At 45.4% G+C, this 23673-nt stretch overlaps 1 pseudogene; it reads left to right on the top strand.

Moving 5' to 3' along the window:
* The first annotated feature begins 5496 nt into the window (after positions 1–5496).
* Positions 5497–9797, top strand: LOC105723728 (nuclear cap-binding protein subunit 3-like; annotated as a pseudogene).
* Positions 9798–23673: the final 13876 nt, after the last annotated feature.

Here is a 23673-nt window from a genome sequence, read left to right as displayed (position 1 = left end):
ATGAAGGGAGCCATTACATAATGATGAAGGTGTCAGGGGGTCAGTTTCTCCTGAAGACATCATAATCTTTGATGCGTATGCTCCTGACAGCAGAGTAAAACCTGATAGAACTGCAAAGAGACATAAATGAATCCACTATTAGGTGAAGACCTCAACACCCCTCTATCAGAAATGGACAGGTTCAGCAGGCAGAAAATCACTAAGCACATAGTTGAACTCAACAGCACCATCACTAAGCTGGATATAATTGACATTTCCAGATTACTTCATCCAGCAGCAGAATAGCACACATTCTTCTCAAGCTAACATGCAACATTCGCTAAGATAGACTGCATTCTGAACCCTAAAACACACCTTAACAAATTGTAAAATAATAGAACTCATACCATGCCTAATCCCCAAATACTTGGAGATTAAAAACCTACTTCTATGGCCGGGCATGGTGGCTCAGGCCTGTAATCCCAGCACTTTAGGAGGCCAAGATGGATGAATCACCTGAGGTTGGGAGTTCAAGACCAGCCTGACCAACATGGAGAAACATTGTATCTACTAAAATACAAAATTAGCCAGGTGTGGTGATGTGAGCTTGTAATCTCAGCTACTCGGGAGGCTGAGGCAGGAGAATCGCTTGAACTCGTGAGGCGGAGGTTGTGGTGAGCCAAGATCATGCCATTGTACTCCAGCCTGGGCAACAAGAGCAAAACTCTATCTAAAAAAAAAAAAAATTCTGAATAACACATTGGTCAAAGAAAAAAAATCTCAGCAGGGTGTGGCATCTCACGCCTGTAATCCTAGCACCTTGGAAGCCTGAGGCAGGCAGATCACTTGAAGCAAGGAGTTTGAGACCAGCCTGGCCAACGTGGCAAAACCCCGTCTCTACTAAGAATACAAAAATTAGCGGGGCTTGGTGGCACACACCTGTAATCCCAGCTGCTTGGGAGGTTGAGGCAAGAGAATGGGCTTGAACTAGGGAGGCAGAGGTTGCAGTGAGCTGAGATCATGCCACTGCACTCCAGCCTAGGTGACAGAGCAAGACTGTCACAGGAAAAACAGAGAGAATGAAGACCTTTATGATGCTCCACTTCCACTTAATGAGGAGTAAATATATTTTCTGTTCCTCATGATTTTCATAATAGCATTTTCTTTTCTCCAGCTTATTTTATTGTAAGAATACAAATATATAATAAATATAACATACAAAATATGCTATTGATAGCTTATATTATTGGTAAGGCTTCCGGTCAAAGTAGACTATTAGTAGTTAAGTTTTTGGGAGGTCAAAAGTTATATGCACATTTTTGACTGTGTAGGGGAGTGGCACCCCTACCCCCAACATTGTTTAAGGGTCAACTGTATTTATAAATGTGCAACACATTTTTCTAAGATAAATACCTGTTCATGATGTGGCTTCAGGAAGGTACAGGAACAAAAGTGTAGTATAGTGGCAAATTGCCAACCCAAATTTTTTTTTTTTTTTTTTTTTTTTTTTCTGAGACGGAGTTTCGCTCTTGTTACCCAGGCTGGAGTGCAATGCCGAGATCTCGGCTCACCGCGACCTCTGCCTCCTGGGTTCAGGCAATTCTCCTGCCTCAGCCTCCTGAGTAGCTGGGATTACAGGCACGCACCACCGTGCCCAGCTAATTTTTTTTTTTGTATTTTTAGTAGAGACGGGGTTTCACCGTGTTGACCAGGATGGTCTCGATCTCTTGACCTCGTGATTCACCCGCCTCGGCCTCCCAAAGTGCTGGGATTACAGGCCTGAGCCACCGCGCCTGGCCCAACACAAATTTTTTAAACACAAAATTACCTATAGGCCGGGCGCGGTGGCTCACGCCTGTAATCCCAGCACTTTGGGAGGCTGAGGAGGGCGGATCACCTGAGACCAGCCTGGCCAACATCGTGAAACCCCATCTCTACTAAAAATAAAAAATTAGCTGAGTGTGGTGGTGCACGCCTGTGTAATCTCAGCTACTTGGGAGGCTGAAGCAGGAGAATTGCTTGAACCCGGGAGGCAGAGGTTGCAGTGAGTTGAGATTGTGCCATTGCACTCCAGCCTGGGCAACAGAGCGAGACTTTGTCTAAAAAAAAAAAATTACCTGTAACGTACTATTAACTTTATAAACATACCTCCACATCCAGTCATATACTGGACTTGAAATTCTGAAAAACCTCTCTCATAAAAACATGGAAACATTGGATAAAAATAAATAATATCATCACACATGTTATGGTGGTAATGATTTGTTAGGTACTATTTCAAGGGCTTTACATTCATTTAACTCTATGGAACTGATAGTGTTATCATCATCATCCCCATTTCGCAGAGAAGAAACAATATGTTTTTTCAAGTTGAGCTTATGACAAAGTGAAGAAGAAACCACTAGGGCCGAAAGCGAGCAGGAACTAGGCTGAAGAGCATGCTTGGAAGCCATGGACTGCACTGCAGAGCAGGAATTCATCCCAGGAATTAGAGACGGCTTGGCCGACTCAAAGACCTGGTTCACTAGAGAATTAAAATTAAGACTAGCGTAATGTAGGACCTAAGACCTGTGCCTGAGACTGGGAACTTTTTTTTCTTTTTTTTTTTTTTTTTTGAGACGGAGTTTTGCTCTGTTGCCCAGGCTGGAGTGCAATGGCGCATTCTCAGCTCACCGCAACCTCCGCCTCCTGGGTTCAAGCGATTCTCCTGTCTCAGCCTCCCAAGTAGCTGGGATTACAGGCATGTGCCACTACGTCCGGCTAATTTTTTGTATTTTTAGTAGAGACGGGGTTTCACCATGTTGACCAGGATGGTCTCGATCTCTTGATCTCGTGATCCACCCGCTTCGGCCTCCCAAAGTGCTGGGATTATAGGCGTGAGACTGGGAACTTTTAAAGGGCTAAAACCTTATGAGAATAAGGTCAAATCCATCCACATCCAAGAAAATCTAGTGAGGAAATTCATCGTATGGCTTGTGTGATGAACTGCTATGGAAACAAAAAATTCAATAAAATAAAAAGGTATGGTTTAATTTTTTAAATCAAATTTTTTTTTTTTTTCAAGAAATTGATGATAAACTAGCAACCTGCATAAAATGTTTGTTCACATTATCATTTACCATGGGGGACAAAAATGTATCACTACATGAAAATGAAGATACACTATCTAAAGAAGTAAATCTTCAGATACATTTACTTCAAAGTTAATGGCTATTTTAAATTAAGAAGATAATTTAAGATATGCAGTTGAAGAACGTACATAGATGCATCATTCTGTGGAGAATCGTTTTTATTTAGATCAAAGAATGATTTTTATTTATTTTTATTTAGAGTTTTTTATTTTGTTGCTTTTCTTACTCTGTCACCCAGGCTGGTGTGCAGTGTGGTGAGATCTCCACTCAATGCAACCTCGACTCCCAGGTTGAAGCGATTCTCACGCCTCAGCCTCCCAAGTAGCTGGAATTGCAGGTGCATGCCACCACGCCCGGCTAATTTTGTATTTTTAGTACAGATGGGGTTTCACCAAGCTGGTCTCAAACTCCTGACCTCAAGGGATCTGCCTCCTTTGGCCTCCCAAAGTGCTGGGATCACAGGTGTGAGCCACTGCACCTGGCCAAAGAGGTTTTTCTAATTAATAAGTCTTTTTCAAGTCCAAGTCTTCTTATGTACATGCTAAAAATGAAGTGTAGTAGCTGTTCCTACACTGGCTCTGTTAGAAACTTCTGGAAAAAGTTACAGGCTGCCAGTTTTATATCAGTATTATCAAATGCTTTAAATAGAGAATTTGATTACATTCATTTCTTTAAATAAAAGGAGCTAATTATTACCTTTTTCATCCAGTTTGCAAAGTCAAAGCAAAATCTTTGGAAGTATATTTTCTCAAAGGTGAAATATCTGACAGTATTGTGAATGCTACTCTAAATTCAGCTTGAAAATTCACAAGTTGAGCATGATGGTCCATGCCTGTAATCACACTACTCGGGAAGCTGAGGCAGGACTGCCTGAAGACTGAACCCTGGAAATCGAGGCTACAGTGAGCTGTGATCATATCGCTGCACTCCAGCCTGGGGTGATACAAGGAGACCCTGTCTCAAAAAAACACCCCCCCCCCTAAAAAAAAAAACCACCCATCTTTTTTTTTTTTTTTTTTAAATGGAGTCGCTCTGTTGCCCAGGCTGGAGTGCAGTGCAATGCCATGATCTCGGCTCACTGCACTGCAACCTCTGCCTCCCAGATTCAAGCAATTCTCCCTGCCTCAGCCTCCCAAATAGCTGGAGGCACCCACCACCACACACTGCTAATTTTTGTAATATTTAGTAGAGATGGGGTTTCGCCATGTTGGCCAGGCTGATCTTAAACTCCTGACCTCAGGTGATTCGCCCACCTCAGCCTCCCAAAGTGCTGGGATTACAGGCATGAACCACCACGCCCGGCATATATAGATATAGATATAGATATAGATATAGATATAGATATAGATATAGATATGTGTGTGTGTGTGTGTACACACATATATATATGTGCAATGCATATAACTACAAAAAAAATTAATACCAAAAATATATCAGAACTTCTACAAGTCAAGTTTTTAAAATAAGACAACATAATAGGATAAATGGGCAAAGAGATAAACTATTGCAAAGTTCGAGGGTACAATGCACAAGCCCACTCCCATTTCTGACACCAACTACAGATGGTTTCCAAAACCACACTCAGGTTTGATAATTTGCTAGAAGGACTCACAGAACATGCTGAGAGCTGTTATATTCACAGTTACAGATGACTACAGGGAAAAGATTCAAATCAACAGACTTTCAAAATGTTTGAAAGGAGCCGGGCACAGTGGCTCACACCTATAATCCCAGCACTTTGGGAGGCCGAGGCGGCAGATCACCTGAAGTTGGGAGTTTGAGACCAGCCTGATAAACATGGAGAAACCCCGACTCTACCAAAAATACAAAATTAGATGGGCATGGTGGCGCATGCCTGTAATCCCAGCTACTGGGGAGGCTAAGGCAGGAGAATTGTTTGAACCCGGGAGGCAGAGGTTGCGATAAGCCAGGATCACACCATTGCACTGCATCCTGGGCAACAAGAGTGAAACTCCGTCTCCAATAAAAGAAAAGAAAAAAAAATCGAAAGGTTAAAATAAGGCTGGGAGCGAAGGCTCACACCTGTAGTCCCAGCACTTTGAGAGGCAAAGGCAAGAGAATTGCTTGAGTCCAGGAGCTTAAGACCAGCCTGGGCTATGTAGCAAGATCCCGTTTCTAAAAAATTAAAAATTAAAAAAAAAAAAAAAGGCCAGGTGTGGTGGTGTGCCTGTAGTCCCAGCTACTTTGGGAGGCTGAGGCAGGAAGACTCCAATGAAGCCTGGGCGACAGAGTAAGACCCTGTCTTTGAAACATAAACAAGCAAAGAAATAACATGCAGTTTTACTAAGCTCTACTTTCGGTTCCCCAGCTAGAGTGCTACAGTAGCATATTTCTTGTTTGAGGTCTGTACTGTCGGCCTGCAGCGATGGCGGCCGTGCGGGGCCTGCGGGCAAAGGCAGAGGCCCCAGCGGGGTCGGCCGCCCCGGGGCTCCCATCCGCTGAGGCGGAGTCCAATGTAGACCGTGGCGAGCCGGAGCCCATGGAGGTGGAAGAGGGCGAGCTGGAGATCTTGCCGGTGCGGCGCACGCTGAAGGAACTGATCCCGGACACGGGATCAGCAGAAGATAGGAAAATAAGGCTGGCAGCTTCATCACTGGGATTGATGTCACCTCCAAGGAAGCAATTGAAGAGAAAGAACAGCGAGCCAAGCGCTTCCATTTTCGATCAGAAGTAAACATTGCCCAAAGAAATGTAGCCTTGGACAGAGACATGATGAAGAAAGGAATCCCCAAAGTGAGATGAGACAATCTATATTTGCGGAGTAAATGAGAAAAGCACCCAAGATGTCTTTTCCTGTTTTAAAGAATATCTTCGGCCGGGCGCGGGGGCTCACACCTGTAATCCCAGCACTTTGGGAGGCTGAGGCGGGCGGATCACGAGGTCAACAGATCGAGACTATCCTGGCCAACACGGTGAAACCCCGTCTCTACTAAAAATACAAAAATTAGCTGGGCGTGGTGGCACATGCCTGTAGTCCCAGCTACTCGGGAGGCTGAGGCGGAAGAATCGCTTGAACCCAGGAGACGGAGGTTGGAGTGAGCCGAGATTGCGCCACTGCATTCAGCCTGGTGACAGAGCAAGACTCCGTCTCAAAAACAAAACAAAACAAAAAGAATATCCTCCAGCTTACATCGAATGGTTGGATGATACCTCCTGTAATGTAGTTTGGCTGGATGAAACGACAGCTACGCGAGCCCTTATCAATATGAACTCTCTGCCTGCACAGGATAAGAATCAGGGATGCCAGTGAGAACAAGTCATCTGAGAAAAGTAAAAAAGACAAGCAGGAAGACAGTTCAGATGATGACGAAGCTGAAGAAGGAGAGGTTGAAGATGAGAACTCAAATGATGTAGAGTTGGACACGTTGTCTCAGGTAGAAGAGGAGTCTTTGTTAAGAAACGATCTTCGTGCCGGGTGCGGTGGCTCACGCCTGTAATCCCAGCACTTTGGGATACCGAGGCGGGCGGATCACGAGGTCAAAAGATCGAGACCATCCTGGTCAACATGGTGAACCCCGTCTCTACTAAAAATACAAAAAATTAGCTGTGTAAGGTCTGTTCTCACTTTAAAGTGAAGAAACTGAGGTCAGCACAAGAAGATTCATTGCGAAGGGATTTATTCAGGCTCCCGGACGACGTTCCTCAGTCCAACAGGAGGGGCCGGAGAAGTTGCTCGGACTCCTCTCAGACGTGGGGTTTTATAGGGGAGTGGAGGCATTTGATTGGTTGTGCCTAAGGTGAGTGGGACAAAATGGTGGGGAGTGGGGCCCGGATGGTACAAAATGGCAGGGAGTGGGGCCCAGATAGGACAAAATGGTAGGCAGGGAGTGGGGCCCAGCAAGGACAAAATGGCAGGCAGGGAGTGGGGCCCAGATAGGACAAAATGGTAGGCAGGGAGTGGGGCCCAGATAGGACAAAATGGTAGGCAGAAAGACAAAATGGCAGACAGGGAGTGGGGCCCAGATAGGACAAAATGGTGGGAAGTGGGGCCTGGATGGGACAAAATGCTATCAGGTAGGTCCTGGCGGGGCTTTTTTCCTAGGCTCCCGGGGGGCAGAGGGGGAGGGTGTGTGTCTGAGCTCCCGGCAAGGGAAGGAGGTGTGTCCGAGCTCTCCGTGAGGGAGGGGGTAGCGTCCGAGCTCCCGGAGAGGGAAGGGGGTGTGTCTGAGCTCCCGGAGAGGGAAGGGGGTGTGTCTGTGCTCCCTGCGAGGGAAGGGGGTGTGTCAGAAGGGGGTGTGTCCGAGGTCTCGGCAACACAACCAGTCTTACAAGCTGGGCATGGTGGCGCGTGCCTGTAATCCCAGCTACTCAGGAGGCTGAGGCAGGAGAATTGCCTGAACCCAGGAGGCAGAGGTTGCGGTGAGCCGAGATCACGCCATTGCACTCCAGCCTGGGTAACAAGAGTGAAACTCCTTCTCAAAAAAAAAAAGAAAGAAAGAAATGGTCTTCCGACCGGGCGCGGTGGCTCACGCCTATAATCCCAGCACTTTGGGAGACCGAGGCGGGTGGATCACGAGGTCAAGAGATCGAGACCATCCTGGTCAACATGGCGAAACTCCGTCAGTACTAAAAATACAAAAATTAGCTGGGCATGGTGGCGCATGCCTGGAGTCCCAGCTACTCGGGAGGCTGAGGCGGGAGAATTGCCTGAACCCAGGAGGCGGAGGTTGCGGTGAGCCGAGATCGTGCCATTGCACTCCAGCCTGGGTAACAAAAGCGAAACTCCGACTCAAAAAAAAAAAAGAAAGAAAGAAACAATCTTCATCCAGCTAACAAACTTGCTAAAGGAAATAGCTTATTCATGAGATTTGCTGAAAAAGATGACAAAAAGGAACTTGGAGAAGCCAGAAGAAGTCAGTATTACGTGAAATATGGGAATCCAAATTACGGAGGCATGAAAGGAATACTTAGCAATTCATGGAAGCGAAGTTATCATTCCCGTCGTATTCAGCGGGAGGTGATCAAGAAGACAGCCCTGACTGGGGATGACGTTGGCTTGACGTCGTATAAACATCGACATTCTGGACTAGTGAAAGGGCCTGAGGAACCTGTTGAAGAGAAGGAAGAGGAGGAGGAGGCAGAGGAGGAAGAAGATCAGGACATGGTTGCAGAGGAAGGAGTGGTGGCAGAGTAACACGAGGAGTCCCGGGAACAGAGCGCATCTAGACGATCCAGTGCCAGCGGCTCAGACTCAGATGAAATGGACTATGATCTAGAACTGAAGATGATTTCCACTCCTTCACCAGAGAAAAGCATGAGAATGACTATGTATGCTGATGAAGTGGAATCTCAGTTGAAAAACATTAGGAACTCCATGAGGGCAGATAGCCTATCTTCAAGTAATACCGAAAACCGAATTGGTAACAAACTGCCACCTGAGAAATTTGCAGATGTCCGGCATCTATTAGATGAAAAACGCCATCACTCGCGTCCACAGCCACCGGTCAGCAACACTAAATCAGATATACGCCAGCGGTTAGGAAAAAGACTGTATTCTCCAGAAAAGGCTTTTAGTAGTAACCCAGTGGTTCGGAGAGAGCCCTCTTCTGATGTTCATAGTAGGCTAGGTGTTACCAGGCAAGATATTAAAGGCCTCTACTCCGATACTCGGGAAAAGAAATCAGGTAATTTACGGACTCCTTTAGGATCTGCACCCAAGACCAAACAAAAGAATACGAAGAAAGGGGATCACGGGGCACCTGGCGCTGAGGGACACGACTCCGAGCTGCAAAGGGCGTGGGCGGCTCTGATTAAGGAGAAAGAGCAGTCTCGCCAAAAGAAGAGCCGGTTAGATAACTCACCATCTCACCAGATTGAAGTTAGTCGGAAAAGCAGCTCTGGTTCAGAGGCAGAGCCCTAATGCCCCCAGGGCCTGTGGCAGCTGCCCTAAAGCCTGACATTCTGGCACGGGGTGGGGCGCAGTAGCAATCTCCCCCGCAGGAGCTGGCGCCCTCTCGCTCCTGCTCACAGTCACCGTCAGCTCTTGCTACTTCGGCAAGGCATCTTAAGAATGTGACACGTTTTCAAGGGCACCTCTATCTCGCTGCAGAGTTGTAGTTCTGGGCCATCGATTCTTTTCCCACCACCCTACAGGCTTTACTCTTTGAGAAAAAGGCAGCCCTCCATATTTTGTAGATATTTTTAAAAATATTTTTAACATTGTGTCTTTTAGAAGAAATGTTTTTGCCGAGCGCGGTGGCTCACGCCTATAATCCCAGCACTTTGGGAGGCCGAGACGGGTGGATCACAAGGTCAAGAGATCGAGACCATCCTGGTCAACACGGTGAAACCCCGTCTCTACTAAAAATACAAAAATTAGCTGGGCATGGTGGCGCACGCCTGTAGTCCCAGCTACTCGGGAGGCTGAGGCAGGAGAATTGCTTGAACCCAGGAGACGGAGGTTGCAGTGAGCCGAGATCGCGCCATTGCACTCCACCCTGGGTAACAAGAGCGAAACTCCGTCTCAAAAAAAAAAAAAAAAAGAAAAGAAATGTTTTTACACAGTTCATCCAAAGAGCAGAGAACTGAACTTCTCACGATTGCCTTGGCCCTGACAGCTGTTACCGGCACCCTTTTCCCAAGAAAAGTCAATTCCCAGGTGCTTATTGGACATCCTTCGAGGGGGAGGATGAGGGAAGGGGTCAGCTCACCCTTCTAGGGCCCTAGTGTGGAGGCAAATCTCACGGACCTGACCTCAGAGGCGCACTAGTGCCGCCAGGTAGATAAGAGACGCAGCTTTGATTCGGCTTCCGTTCCCCGCTCGGGATTGCTCATGTTAGGGGCCTCTTACTTGCTGTCAACCTGACGTGAAGATCGAGTTCAGTGCCGTGGAATTTTTAGGAACAAAAAACTGTGACTTCTGGATTTGGGGTTGATTTTTGTGCTAGGGATGGGATTATGGGTTAATGTTGCACAATTTCTAAGTCTGTATTATGTTTAAAACACGAATGATTTAAAAGTTTAAATTTTTACATGTGGAAATTCTTCCTGTTGGCTAAAGGGGAAGCTCAAGTGGTGTCTCCTTTTGTTCTGTTAAATATATATTCTATTCTTTGAAAACAAAAAGAAAAGAAGAGATCTGTACAGTTACTTTCATAAGTAACACAAATCCTAATGTGTCATTGCACTATAACCTTCTCTATATTATTTGGTACTAACTGTTTATAGAAGATTCAACTAAAATTCAGGGCTACAAAGATCAAGCTTTTTTTCTTTTTCTTTTCTTTTCTTTCTTTCTTTTTTTTTTTTTTTTTTGTTTTTTGAGACGGAGCTTCATCCTTTTTGCCCAGGCTGGAGTGCAATGATGTAATATCAGCTCACTGCAAACTCTGCCTCCCAGGTTCAAGTGATTCTTCTGTGTTAGCCTCTAGAATAGCTGGAATTACAGGCATGTGCCACCACTCCCAGCTAATTTTGTATTTTTAGTAGAGAGGGGTTTCTCCATGTTGGTCAGGCTGGTCTTGATCTCCCGACCTCAGGTGATCTGCCCACCTTGGCCTGCCAAAGTGCTGGGATTATAGGTGTGAGCCACCACGCCCAGCCTTTTTTTTTTTTTTTTTTTAAAGACAGGGTTTCACTCTGCGACAGTGGTGCAATCTCTACCCACTGCAACCTCTGCCTCCTAGGTTCAAGTGATCCTCCTACCTCAGCTTCCTGAGTAGCTGGAACTACAGATATGCAACACCACACCCAGCTAATTTTTTTTTTTTTTTTTTTTTTTTTTTTGAGACAGAGTTTCGCTCTTGTTACCCAGGCTGGAGTGCAATGGCGCGATCTCGGCTCACCGCAACCTCCGCCTCCTGGGTTCAGGCAATTCTCCTGCCTCAGCCTCCTGAGTAGCTGGGATTACAGGCACACACCACCGTGCCCAGCTAATTTTTTGTATTAGTAGAGACGGGGTTTCACTATGTTGACCAGGATGGTCTCGATCTCTTGACCTCGTGATCCACCCGCCTCGGTCTCCCAAAGTGCTGGGATTACAGGCGTGAGCCACCGCGCCCGGCCCCCAGCTAATTTTTTGTATTTTTTGTAGAGATGGGGTTTCACTATGTTGCCCAGGCTGGTCTGGAATTCGAAGGCTTAAGCAATCCTCCCACCTTGGCCTCCCAAATTGTTGGTATTACAGGAGTGAGCCACTGCGCCCAGCCAACCTCATTTCTTTGTATTCCCAGTTGTCATATTATCTAGAACAGTATTATTCTTCATTTTCCACAAACAAAAGAAAATGTATTCGCTCACATTGGTCATCAGGAAAATGTAAATTAAATCAGTGAGATGCCATTTTTCTACATTCCGAGAGGAGTTAGCAAGTGAGAGTTGCCAGAAGCACAGCTCAGTGTGGGGTTCTGAGGCCGTCAGGGACGACTGCACATGAGTGAATATTTGAATAGTTGTGAAAACGAGGAAGAGCCAGCCCACCCCAGAAGAGGAGTGGCAGCGGCCTCAGGAGGAGGCCAGGGCATGAAAGAAAACAGCCTGGGAAGGAGCGTGGCACGTTTGGGTGCTCAAGCTGGGAGGACCGATGGCTGAAGCACAGAGGGCAAGCGGAGGACTCACAGGAGGAGAAGCTGTTGACGGGGCCCAGGCCAGGACATAGTGGACTTGATGCCTCCTCAACAACATCACCCACCGAAAGGAACTCCATCTTCCTGGAGCAATAGCTGGCTCCAGTGCTGGGGCAAGGACCAACATCTTAGAAAGTAAAAAAGCATCAAAAAGAAAATGATGGGGACATATCAAAAGGACACAGAAGACAGTATGAGTGGCACCCAGGAGTCAAACTGGGGACAATTTGAGCATCAAAATAATGACAATAAAAGATGATAATCCATAGCGTAAAACAAGAATTAAATAATCCTTAGTTCACTCACCCGTCCACCTACATATACATCTATGTATGTACAGACATAAAAGGGAGAAAAAAGAAAGATCTTTCTATTTACTTTATTTTACTCTTTATTTTTTATTTACTTATCTATTTTTTTTTTTTGACAGTCTCACTCTATCACTCACTGCAACCTCCACCTCCCGGGTTCAAGCGATTCTCCTGCGTCCGCCTCCTGAGTAGCTGGGATTACAGGCATGCACCACCACCTCAGCTAATGTTTGTATTTTTAGTAGAGATGGGGTTTCACCATGGTGGCCAGGCTGGTCTCAAACTCCTGACCTCAAGTGATCTGCCTGCCTCGGGCTCCCGAAGTGCTGGGATTACAGGCGTGAGCTACCAGGCCCAGACTATTTTATTATTATTTTAATTTTTGAGACAGGGTGTTGCTTTGTTGCCCAGGCTGGAATGTAGGGGTATAATCATGGCTCACTGCAGCCTCATACTCCTGGGTTCAGGCAATCCTCTCACCTCAGCATCTGAGTAGCTGGAGCCACAGGGGTTACCACCACACCTGGCTAAATTATTTACTTGTTTTGTTTTGTTTTGTTTTGCTCTTGTTGCCCAGGCTGGAGTGCAATGGCACGATCTCAGCTCACTGCAACCTTTGCCTCTCAGGTTCAAGCGATTCTCCTGCCTCAGCCTCCTGAGTAGCTGGGATTACAAGCATGCACCACCCACGACTGGCTACTTTTGTATTTTTAGTAGAGAGAGGGTTTCTCCACGTTGGTCAGGCTGGCCTTGAACTCCCAACCTCAGGTGATCTGCTCACCTCGGCCTCCCAGGCTGGGATTATAGGCATGAGCCACCGTGCCCGGCCAATTATTTACTTTTTGTAGAGACAGGATCTTGCTCTGTTGCCCAGACTGCTCTCAAACTCCTGGGCTCAAGAACTCCTTCTGCCTCAGCCGCCCAAAGAGCTGGGATTACAGGCATAAGCCACTGTGCCTGGACCAGATCTTTCTATAGAATGACAATTAATAGATGTAGACTGGTAATTAGAAAATTAATTAGAAAATTACCAGTCTACAACCTTTACAATTGATTCAGAATTATCATTATCTATGTGTACTAAATCGATATACGGAAGCTTGTGGTCTTAAAGTATCTCCCCACAAATTATTTATTAATTACAAAGAGAAAAATTATACATTTACAGTGGATAAACCTGGCAGACACCATCTTAATGAACCTAGTGATGAAAGTTCATGAATTACTCAGAACAGGACAAATTGTCGTCACAGGCCTCCTACTCTGATCTGACAAAGATGTACCATCACAAAGAACTGCAAAAATATATGTCCTGAGGCTAATCCATACGAGGTGTAGAATTACCTTCTGGATGAAGACAAAAAAATGCTATACAGGACACTTTTAGGACAATTGGTGGAATATGAAGACGGACTATATTGTAATCAGGTGAAGTTTTCTGAATTGACAATTACATTAGGATTATAGAAGAGTGAGTCACCTGTTCTTAGGATATACAAGTCATGATGTCAGTCGCATACTCTGATGGTTCAGAAATGTAAAATTTTCCCTAAATTCATTTTCCCATAGGTTTCAAATTTTTCCTTCTTTCTTTCTTTCTTTCTTTCTTTCTTTTTTTTTTTTTTTGCCACAGACTCTTGCTCTGTCGCCCAGGCTGGAGGGCAGTGGCAGGATCTTGGCTCACTGCAACCTCTGCCTCCAGGGTTCTGGAGTTCCAGCGATTCTCCTGCTTCTCCAGTAGCTGGGATTACAGGCATGCACCACCATGTCCAGTTAATTTTTGTATTTTTAGTAGAGACAGGGTTTCGCCATGTTGGCCAGGCTAGTCTCAAACTTCTGACTTCAAGTGATCCGCCCGCCTCGGTCTCCCAAAGTGCTGGGATTACAGGCGTGAGCCACCACGCCCAGTCAGGTTTGAAATTTTTCTAACTAAAAAAAAACAAAAAGTCACTGTCTTAAAAATGTGTAGGATCATCCAGAAGAGAAAATCCAGTAGAAGGAAACATTCCCTAAATGGGACAGCAAATTTTAATTGATAAAATGATACAATTAGATTTGCCGCTTGTAAAGTTTACTGGAGAGCAGGGTAGAGCAGGGTCCAGGAGACAGACATGCTGGGCAAAGGACAAGTCTGATTCCCAAATTCTGTACTTTAATTTTCTTGTTTGAGACAGAGTTTCACTCTTGTTGCCCAGGCTGAAGATCCTGCAATGGCATGTTCTCGGCTCACTGCAACCTCCCCCTCCCGGGTTCAAGTGATTCTCCTGCCTCAGCCTCTCAAGTAGCTAGAATTACAGGTGCCCACTACCACACTCAGCTATTTTTGTATTTTTAGTAGAGACAGGGTTTCACCATGTTGGCCAAGCTGGTCTCAAACTCCTGACCTCAGGTGATCCATCCGCCTCAGCCTCCCAGAGTGCTGGGATTACAGGCACGAGCCACCATGTCTGGCCTACTTTAATTTTCTAAATATATTTTAATGTTATTCTGGCAGCTAGATTTAAGTCAGATGCATGCCTTTTTAATGTTTATTCATTTACTTATTTGTTTTAAAGACATAGGTCTCCCTCTGTCGCCCAGGACAGAGTGAAGTGGCACAATCATAGCCTTGAACTTCTGGGCTCAAGCAATCTTCCCACATCAGCCTCCCAAGCTGTTGGGACTATAAGTGTGCACCACCACACCCAGCTAATTTTTTTTTTTTTTTTTTTTTTTTTTTTGAGACAGAGTCTTGCTCTGTCACCCAGGCTGGAGTGCAGTGGTGTGATCTTGGCTCAGTGCAACTTCTGCCTCCTGGGTTCGGCTAATTTTGTATTTTTAATAGAGATGGGGTTTCCCCACGTTGGCCAGGCTGGTCTCGAACTCCGGATCTCAGGTGATTTGCCCACCTTGGCCTCTCGAGAGAGAGTCTCACTCTGTGGCTCAAGCTGGAGTGCAGTGGTATGATCCTGGCTCACTGCAGCCTCAAACTCCAGGGCTCAAGCATTCCTCCCAACTCAGCCTCCTGAGGAGCTGAGACTACAGGTGTACACCACCATGCTGGGCTAATTTTTAAAAGTTTTTGTGGCCGGGCGAGGTGGCTCACGCCTATAATCCCAGCACTTTGGGAGGCCAAGGTGGGTGGATCACGAGGTCAAGAGATCGAGACCATCCTGGTCAACATGGTGAAACCCCGTCTCTACTAAAAATACAAAAATTAGCTGGGCATGGTGGCGTGCACCTGTAGTCCCAGCTACTCGGGAGGCTGAGGCAGGATAATTGCTTGAACCCAGGAGGCGGAGGTTGCAGTGAGCCGAGATCATGCCATTGTACTCCAGCCTGGGTAACAAGAGCGAAACTCCGTCTCAAAAAATAAATAAATAAATAAAAATAAAAGTTTTTGTAAAGATGGGATCTTGCTATGTTGCCCAGGCTGGTCTCCAATTCCTGGGCTCAAACGATCTTCCAACCTCAATCTCCCAAAACGTATGTAATTATTTAATAATGCACGGATTGAAATAATTAATATATTAAATGTGAAAACAAATTGCCTTTCTTTAGATAAATATTGTTAAATAATCATTTGCTTTTATTTCTAGAAGCTGATCGCCTATATAAGGTCCATTTTAGCCTTCTGTATTTTTTTTTCTTTTATATGGCCTGTAACTTTGGATAAAATAATTCACTACTCACTTGAATCTGCATTTAAAAATGGAAAAGGGCCAGACTTGGTGGCTCAAACCTGTAATCCCAGCACTTTGGGAGGCCAGGGTGGGTGGATCACCTGAGGTCGGGAGTGCAAGACCAGCCTGACCAACATGGAGAAACCCCATCTCTACCAAAAATACAAAATTAGCTGGGCCTGGTGGCGCATGCCTGTAATCCCAGCTACTCAGGAGGCTGAGGCAGGAGAATCGTCTGAACCCGGGAGGCAGAGGTTGTGGTGAGCTGAGATTGCACCATTGCACTCCAGCCTGGACAACAGGAGTGAAACCGCATCTCAAAAAATAAAAATAAAAAAGTAAGGAGGACATTAATAGAGAATCCAACCTAATCTGTCCAAATATATTCCCTGGTATCACTGAAGAGAAAAAAAAATCATGAACAGAGAAAAACTTCCCACCACCTGAGAATTTAAAAGTATAGATCTGGCCGGGCGTGGTGGCTCATGCCTATAATCCCAGCACTTTGGGAGGCCGAGGTGGGTGGATCACGAGGTCAAGAGATCGAGACCATCCTGGTCAACACGGTGAAACCCCGTCTCTACTAAAAAATACAAAAAATTAGCTGGGCATGGTGGCGCGTGCCTGTAATCCCAGCTACTCAGGAGGCTGAGGCAGGAGAATTGCCTGAACCCAGGAGGCGGAGGTTGTGGTGAGCCGAGATCGCGCCATTGCACTCCAGTCTGGGTAACAAGAGCGAAATTCCATTAAAAAAAAAAAAAAAAGTATATTTTGGTCATTTCCAGTCTCCTCTTTCCTAAGGAAAATTTGAGTAAGAGTGGGAACCCAGTGCACTAGGATTTCCCACATGTGGAGGAATTTGTAAGAAGAAAAATCACCCAATATATTAGAATTGGTTGCTGAATATATAGAATTCATTAGAATTCTCTTCCAAAACCAGGAAAGTCGTTGCAAGGAATTTTCTTTCCAGCCACAACAGGAGATAAAGAATAAATTGCTCTTACCCTTCCACAACAACAGAAGTGACTTGACTTGAAATTGATGCCTTTTTTTTTTTTTTTTTTTTTGAGACGGAGTTTCGCTCTTGTTACCCAGGCTGGAGTGCAATGGTGCCATCTCGGCTCACCGCAACCTCCGCCTCTTGGGTTCAGGCAATTTTCCTGCCTCAGCCTCCTGAGTAGCTGGGATTACAGGCACGCGCCACTGTGCCCAGCTAATTTTTTGTATTTTTAGTAGAGACGGGGTTTCACCATGTTGACCGGGATGGTCTCGATCTCTTGACCTCGTGATCCACCCACCTCGGCCTCCTAAAGTGCTGGGATTACAGGCGTGAGCCACCGCGCCTGGCCAAATTGATGCCTTTAATTTACTTCTAATTGTGTGGATAAGGGGAGCGTCAGACAAGGACGTCTTTCTTGTGCTGCAATGACTGGAAAGAAAACCGTGTAGAGAGGATAGAGGAGGCTGTTAGCTACCTTGGATTACCCTTACCCAACGATGTCCACTGATTATAACTGTGAAGCAGGTTCCCTCCCGCCTTCTCCATTCCTCTGAGGGAGGAGGCCTAGAGGGGTGAGCCTGGCAGTGGGGGCCAAAGGCAAGGACAACTTGGATCTGTAGCAAATGTTGCAGAGCCCAAGAGAGAACAGCCAAATTCTGTCTGAACAAGAGGACCGAGCCTCCAGCCAGCAGAGCCCATCCAACTCGGTCAGAGTGAGCAAGCCAGAGGTGTTTCCGGAACTGAGGTCTGCTGCCAAAGAGGTGTCAGAGATGGAGAGATGTGACAGAGATGGAGAGATATGAGAGAGATGGAGAGATGCCAGAGAGAGATGGAGAGATGAGAGACAGATGGAGAGATGAGAGAGAGATGGAGAGATGAGAGAGACAGAGAGATGTGAGAGAGATGGAGAGATGTGAGAGTAACAAGAGGAGGAGGATGCATTAAGAGAAGTTTCGGAGACAGAGCTGACCAGGGAACCAGCCTTAGCTTTGCATGGATGGCATTTTTTTTTTCTTTATTTGAGATGGAGTTTCGCTATTGTTGCCCAGGCTGGAGTGCAATGGCGTGATCTTGGCTCATTGCATCCTCTGCCTCCCTGGCTCGAGCGATTCTCCTGCCTCAGTCTCCTGAGTAGCTGGGACTACAGGTGCGCACCACCACACCTAGCTAATTTTTGTATTTTTAGTAGAGATGGGGTTTTACCATGTTGGCCAGGATGGTCTCGATCTCTTGACTTCATGATATACCTGCCTTGGCCTCCCAAAGTGCTGGGATTACAGGTGTGAGCCACTGTGCCCGGCCAGATGGCTTTTTTTTTTTAATCTTCTTTTTGGACAGTGGTTATAAAAATGTATATAATTTAAACTCATTGAACTAACATTGAAAATATTTTATTGTGTGTTAATTATACCTCCTTTTTTTTTTTGTAAAGTTCATTGGAAGTAGACACAGTAGGAAATGTCCCATAGTTGAAATTATACTTAAAAAGAAAGAAAATGGGCCGGGTGCTGTGGCTCACACCTGTAATCCCAGCTCTTAGGGAGGCAGAGGCGGGAGGATAGCTTGAGCCCAGGAGTTCGAGACCTGCCTGGCAATATAGCTAAACCACATTCTCCCTCTATAGAAAGGAAAAAAAAAACAAAAAAAAAGAAGAAGAAAAAGAAAGGCTAGTCAAGTGCAGTAGTGAGAAGATGAGAAAGAGTGAACAAGAACTCCACCCTGTAACTGCCTGCAAACAATCAACTGAGGTAACTCACTGACTTTGGGGCCGCCTGAAATCACAATTTTTTTTTTTAGAGGGAGTCTCACTCTGTTGCCCAGGCTAGAGTGCAGTGGCGCGATCTCTGCTCACTGCAACCTCCGCCTCCCAAGTTCAAGCGATTCTCCTGTCTCAGCCTCCTAGGTAGCTGGGATTACAGGAACCACCACCATTCCCAGCTAACTTTTGTATTTTTAGTAGAAATGGGGTCTCACCATGTTGGCCAGGCTGGTCTCAAACTCCTGACCTCAGGTGATCCACCTGTCTCGGGTGGGTCAGGGTTTACTCTGAAGAGAAGTTTAATAAATGTTCATAAGGTCTCCTTTCCACTTAGAAAAATGAGGTGATGAGAGACTGCACTGCCCAAGAATTCAGACAATAATAAGAGACTTTAATTTCAAAGTTCTGTACGGCCTTGGTTTAAATAAAAGTACCTCAAACATAGCTGATTCTGCTTTGTGGTCAGATTATAAGAGGTCTAATTTATTTTGTACAATTAAGTGTCCCGGTATCATGAGAAGCCAGAAGAAGACACTGAAATTATTAAGCATGATAATTTAAAATGCTGTCTCCCTTGTGAACCAAAGAAGTGGAGATTTATGCTTATTTTTGGATTATTTATTTTTCCTTTCTTTTCTTTTCTTTTAATTGCGGTGGAGTCTCGCTCTGTGGCCCAGGCTGGAGTACAGTGCTGTGATCTCTGCTCATTACAACCTCTGTCTCCAGAGTTCAAGCAATTTCCCCTGCCTCAGCCTCCCAAGTAGCTGGGATTACAGGCACACACCACCACGCCCAGATAGTTTTTGTATTTTAAGTAGAGTTGGGGTTTTACCCTATTGGCGAGGTGGGTCTCGAACTCCTGACCTCAAGTGATCCACCCGCCTTGGCCTCCCAAAGTGCTGAGATTACAGGCATGAGTCACTGTTCCTGGCCCCTATTTGTTTTTGTTTTCATTTTTGAGATAGGGTCTCACCCTGTCACCCAGACTGGAGTGCAATGGTACCATCATGGCTCAGGGCAGCCTGGAACTCCTGGGCTCAAGTGATCCTTCCACCTCAATCTCCTGAGTAGCTGGGATTACAGGTGTGCACCACCATGTTTTTTTTTTTGTTTTTTTGTTTTGAGACTGAGTTTCGCTCTTGTTACCCAGGCTGGAGCGCAATGGCGCAATCTCGGCTCACTGCAACCTCCGCCTCCTGGGTTCAGGCAATTCTCCTGCCTCAGCCTCCTGAGTAGCTGGGATTACTGGCACACACCACCATGCCCAGCTAATTTTTTGTATTTTTAGTAGAGACAGGGTTTCACCAAGTTGACCAGGATGGTCTCGATCTCTTGACCTCGTGATCCACCCGCCTCGGCCTCCTCCCAAAGTGCTGGGATTACAGGCGTGAGACACCACGCCCGGCCTGTGGTGTTTGTTTTGAGACGGAGTCTCACCCTGTTGTCCAGGCAGGAGTGCAATGGTGTGATATTGGCTCACTGAAACCTCCGTCTCCCGGGTTCAAGGAATTCTCCTGTCTCAGCCTCCTGAGTAGATGAAATTACAGGCACGTGCCACCATGCCAGGCTAATTTTTTTGTATCTTTGGTAGAGACAGGTTTTCACCATATTGGCTAGGCTGGTCTCAAATTCCTGACCTCATGATCCGCCTGCTTTGGCCTCCCAAAGTGCTGGGATTACAGGCGGGAGCCACCGCACCTGGCCTAATTCTTGTATTTTTAGTAGAGATGGGGTTTTACCATGTTGTCCAGGCTGGTATGGAATTCCTGGCCTCAAGTGATCCACAGCCTCTGCCTCCCAAAGTGCTGGGATTACAGGGGTGAGCCCCCGAGCCCGGCCTGTTATACCTCTTTAAATTTCTTTTAATCCATCACACGTCCCCTCACCCACTTGGACAATTTTTTTTCTATGACATTTACTTGTTAAAGAGACAGTTTATAGAAAGTCCCACATTCAAGATTTGTCAGATTGTTTCCTTATGAGTCATTTAATGTGTTCTTCCACCCCCTGTATCTCCTGTAAACCGAAGTGAGATCTCAAGGCTTGATTCGATTCAGGATAAATATTTTTGTATAGAATACTACTTTATAGGTAATCCAGGGTACATTACGTTGCCTTGTATCAGGAAGCATCTTATCTTTTTTTTTTTTCTTTTAGACTGAGTCTCGCTCTGTTGCTCAGGCTGGAGTGCAGTGCACAATCTCGGCTCACTGCAACCTCTACCTCCCAGGTTCAAGCAATTCTCCTGCCTTAGGCTCCCAAGTGGCTGGGATTACAGACTCCTGCCACCACGCCAGCCTAATTTTTAAAAATATTTTTAGTAGGGCCGGGCGCGGTGGCTTAAGCCTGTAATCCCAGCACTTTGGGAGGCCGAGGCAGGTGGATCACGAGGTCAAGAGATCGAGACCATCCTGGTCAACATGGTGAAACCCCGTCTCTACTATAAATACAAAAAATTAGCTGGGCATGGTGGCGCGTGCCTGTAATCCCAGCTACTCAGGAGGCTGAGGCAGGAGAATTGCCTGAACCCAGGAGGCGGAGGTTGCGGTGAGCCGAGATCGCGCCATTGCACTCCAGCCTGGGTAACAAGAGTGAAACTCCGTCTCAAAAAAAAAAAAAAAAAAAAAAAAATATTTTTAGTAGAGACGGCCAGGCTGGTCTGAAACTTCTGATCTCAGGTGATCCGCCCGCCTCAGCCGCTGGGGCTATAGGTGTGAGCCACCGCACCATCCAGGAAGCATAATATCATGTTGGTTCACTCTAATCAGGCAAAGTTTGACGTCTAGTATAAGGTGGTAATAGCCATCTTTTTAATTAATTAATTAATTTTTTTTTGAGATGGAGTTTTGCTCTCGTTGCCCAGGCTGTAATCACAGCTACTCAGGAGGCTGAGGCAGGAGAATTGCTTGAACCCTGGAGGCAGAGGTTGTGGTGAGCTGAGATCCTGCCACTGCACTCCAGCCTGGGCAACAAGAGTGAATTACAGGCATGCCCCACTCTGCCCAGCTCATTTTGTATTTTTAGTAGAGATGGGGCTTCTCCATGTCGGTCAGGTTGGTCTCGAACTTCCAACCTCAGTTGATCTGCCTGCCTCGGCCCCCTGAGTGCGGGGATTACAGGTGTGAGCCTCCATGCCCAGTCAGTCCCATAAGGTTTTAATACCATATTTTTGCTGTAACTTTTCTATGTTTAGACACATGAATACTTACCACTATGTTACAGTCACCTACGGTATTCAGTAGAGTAACATGCTATACCTGTTGTAACCTAGGAGCAATAGGGTCTACCATACAGTCTAGGTGTGTAGTAGACCCTACCATCTAGGTTTGTGTAAGTATACACTCTATGATATTTGCACAGCGATGAAATAACCTAGTGACACATTTCTTAGAAGCATCCCCACCGTTAAGCGACACATGACTTTAGTTATTTTTAGCAGGAGTGTATATAACCAAAAAACAAATTAACAGCAGAAATATCGTTTTAAAAATCTACAATATTAAGGTGTGGTCTGAGGTCCAAAGAAGTTCATCCAAGTTTCTGACATTTTACACAACTATACAGGTTATTCAATTTCAGAAGCCCACCTGCAAGGCAGGGTCCCTTTAGACCCTGCTCCTGTCAGTGAAAAATGATGCCAGCCTCTTGGTACTCAAGACACACGTGGTTCTGTACCCTGGATTTCCAAACCAAACTCATTTAGCAACCTAGGGTAACTGCCATGACCTCTCAAATGAGAATACCATGCAACAGGGCATGAGTATGAAGCCCCTAGCAGTGTCCAGTATGTGGTGGTAGCTCAACAGTCATTCCTTCCATTTTTATGGTTCTAAAAGATTTTCATCCTAAGGGGCAGGAACATAGCCGACTTCAGATTAATGTTGGGATTGCCAGGATATCCAATGAAACAAAACCAACTCTTTTTATACATGACAGTGAAGATTTCAGTGTGTCCATTTTCCCATATACCTGTCCTCTAAGACCTCTAGTTTTATGGAAATGTAACCTTTTATGGAATATACCACATTTATCAAATTTAACATTTTATGAAATTAACCAACTTATGGAAATTGACTTTGTACAAATTATTTATCTTCACATAATTAAAACTGTAACTCATGGATTCTGAAACTTACATTATTTGAAATTCACATCACATGTCTATCAATCAGTTGCTACTGATTTTGGTGTAAGGTTTCACATTTTCGGCTGGGCGCGGTGGCTCATGCCTGTAATCTCAACACTTTGGGAAGTCAAGGTAGGCAGATCAGCTGAGGTTGGGAGTTCGAGACCAGCCTGACCAACATGGAGAAACCCCATCTGTACTAAAAATACAAAAATTAGCCAGGCGTGGTGGTGCCTGCCTGTAATCCCAGCTACTTGGGAGGCGGAGGCAGGAGAATTGCTTGAACCTGGGAGATGGAGGTTGCGGTGAGCCGAGATTGCGCCATTGCATTCCAGCCTGGGCAAGAAGAGGGAAACTCTCAAAAAAAAAAAAAAAAAAAAAATTTCACATTTCAGAATATGACCTACCTGGAATATACATATAAGAAAATGTTCCATAATTGTTTTAATTTCAGGATAAATTTACCTAGGAAAGATAGGAATATTTTAGAGAACCCCTCCTTTTCATTGTGCTGCTATAATGTTGAGAATCATTCAGATGCAACTGTTCCCTAAGCCCCACAGTTCAGAAAAGACAACCCAGAGCCTACAGAGTTTTGGTTCCCACCCCAGCCTGGTGACTGCCACTCATCTGGGTCCCTGTGTCCTCACTGTGAAAAGATAGCCTTGGACCAAATATTGTGTAAGGAGCTTTCAAGCCCTAAAATTCTATGATGAATCATCAAGTAATGAACAATAAACTAACCAGGGAAGCAAACTAAAATACATTTCCTGTGGCCAAATTCTCAGAGCCCAGAGGTCAACTTATCAAAGAGGGGGAGGAGTCAAACAGCTGAACAGCAGTGCCACACACACAAAAAAGGATCAGCTCGGAAATAGTAGTTTTCTGCCTCTATCTAAAAGTGACAAAGATCAAAATATAAATAGGGTTTAAAACTTTAATGTGTATACTCAGGACACAGACTTTCTATTCCCAAGAGGGGAAGATACTTTTGCATAATTACAAAGTGTAGTCCTATACCTTGTCCGTTCATACTATACAAAGCATATTATTATACTTGCAAAATACGAAAATGTTTACATGGTATAATTATCTGTATTTATGACACTTTAATTTTAAT

This window comes from Aotus nancymaae, unplaced genomic scaffold (genome assembly GCF_030222135.1).
Source record: "Aotus nancymaae isolate 86718 unplaced genomic scaffold, 86718_ANA_hifiasm-v0.15.2.pri h1tg000041l, whole genome shotgun sequence".
In the NCBI taxonomy this organism is placed as follows: Eukaryota; Metazoa; Chordata; class Mammalia; order Primates; family Aotidae; genus Aotus; species Aotus nancymaae.
This window is presented reverse-complemented; position numbering and strand designations above follow the sequence as displayed.